Below are 2,522 nucleotides of genomic sequence, written 5' to 3' on the forward strand. Positions count from 1 at the left end.
GATAACAGTGCAGCTGTCCTTATCGAGTCTACCCCTCCCAACTTCAGTTTTATGAGTGAAGCTAGAGTGCATAAGAGAGGAGGTGGAGTTGCCATTTTCTTTAATGACTCCCTCCAATGCAAAAGGATGTCTTATAGGAATTTTGCTTCTTTAGAATATGTGGCTCTTCAGCTGAATTCCTCTTCTTGAGCTATTTTTCTAAATGTCTACAGGCCCCCTAACTACTGCAAACCTTTTTGATGACTTTGGTGAACTGCTATCTATAATCTGTATTGACTTTGACTCTGTGGTTATTGTTGGTGATTTTAACATCCATGTTGAAAACCCCCAGGACAGAGGGACTAAAGAACTGTGTTGTGTTTTTGATAATTATGGAAAGACCCAACATGTGACAGAGCCCAGACACAATAAGGGGCACACTTTGGACTTGGTCATCTCCAAGGGTCTGAACATTTCCAAGGTTGTGGTGACTGATGTTGCTCTCTCTGTTTTCTTTGAGAGTACTATCTGCGTGCACACAAATGTATAAACACAGGTAATCACAAAATGGCATATCACTGAAAATACTAGTGAAAAATGTATTAAGGCTTTCTTCTCGACACCCGTCCTCTCACGGGTCTCAGCCAATGAGCTTGTAGATAATTTCAGTTCTAAAATAAAAAATGTTATTGATGATATTGCACCAGCCAAGGTGAAGGTGGTCTCTGGTAAGAGAAGATCTCCATGGAGAAATGCCACGCTGGTTAGAACTCAAAAAAGGGAGTGTCGAAAAGCTGAACGCAGGTGGCGGAAAAAAAATCTCCAGGTTCATTATGACATCTATAAAGAGAGACTTTGCATTTATAATTTAGAACTGAGAAATGCAAGGCAGTTCTTCTTCTCTGACATCATCACCAAAACACTAATAATGCACGTGCCCTGTTTGCTACTGTCGACAGGCTAACCAACCCTTCTGTTTCTGTAGCCTCTGAACTTCTGTCCACCAGGGGTTGCAATGAATTTGCCTCCTTCTTCACAGACAATATTGATTCTATTGATCACTTTTAAAGCTCTTCATGGCCTCTCGCCTTGTTATATTTCTGACCTTTTAGTCCCATACGCACCAGCACGTACCTTGAGATCCTCGGGCAGAGGTCTGCTGTCTGTTCCAGAGTCTCGACTGAAAACTAAAGGGGACAGAGCGTTTGCTGTCAGGGCCCCGAGGCTCTGGAACAGCCTGCCCGAGGAAATCAGGTCGGCTGAGTCAGTGAACTCTTTTAAGTCCCTTCTTAAAACATACTTTTATAGGAGAGCCTTTCCCGATCTTATTTGACTTTATTTTATCCCTTTTATTTTATTGTATTTTACTAATTTTATATTAATTTTTCATGCTCTTATCTTGTTTTTTTGTATTATTCTTTACACTTGTTAAAGCACTTTGTAACTTGTTTTTGAAAAGTGCTCTACAAATAAGGATTATTATTATTATTATAATATTCAAACAATTAAGCAAGCAATCAGTGCCTCCATGTCAGGTACAGGATATGTCATGTCCCTATGTCCACTCAAAAACAATTTATATAGTATGACACAATTTGATTCTATTAACCATAAAAACCTGGAGGACATAATACAACATCTGAAATCCTCCTCATGCTGCCTTGATATTCCGCCAACAGTTTTTTTCAAAAATGTGTCTAAATGCATGGCCTCAGATCTACTACGAATTGTCAACATGTCTCTCCTCTCAGGTTTTTTCCCACAGACCCTGTAAACTGCAGTCATTAAGCCACTCTTAAAAAATAGCAATGTAGACAGCTCACTAATGAGCAATTATAGGCCCATATCAAATCTCCCATTTTTCAGTAAAATCATGGAAAAGGCTGTTTTTCAACAGCTTAGTGGTTTCTTGGCATTAGAAAATTGCTTTGACGTCTTCCAATCAGGATTCTGACCACACCACAGCACTTAGATGGCTCTTGTTAAGGTCTTCAATGACATCCATTTAAACACTGACAGTGGCAGAATTTCAGTCTTATTATTATCTCAGTGCTGCATTCGACACAGTCGACCACAACATATTACTAGACAGACTTGAAAACTGGGTTGGACTTTCTGGCACAGTACTAAACTGGTTTGAATCCTATTTAGGACAGGGACTACTTTGTGTCTATAGGTAATCACACATCTGAAATGACAAAAATTGTTTAACATTTACATGCTTCCACTGGCTCAGATTATGGAAAAACAACAAAATATGTTATCATAAATATGCAGATGACAGACAATTTACATAACCATTTCACCAGGGGACTATGATCCCATACAAACACTGACTAACTGTATTGAACAGGTCAACGGTTGGATGTGCCAGAATTTTCTTCAATTAAATGAAGATAAAAATGAAGTTATTGTTTTTGGAGCCACGGAGGAACAATTGAAAGTCAGTGCTCAGCTTAAGTCTGTAATGTTAAGAACCACAAATCAAGCCAGAAATCTTGGTGTAGTCATGGACTCAGACCTGAATTTGAGGAGCCACATTA

The sequence above is a fragment of the Micropterus dolomieu genome, linkage group LG03, assembly GCF_021292245.1.
Source record: "Micropterus dolomieu isolate WLL.071019.BEF.003 ecotype Adirondacks linkage group LG03, ASM2129224v1, whole genome shotgun sequence".
Classification (NCBI taxonomy): Eukaryota; Metazoa; Chordata; class Actinopteri; order Centrarchiformes; family Centrarchidae; genus Micropterus; species Micropterus dolomieu.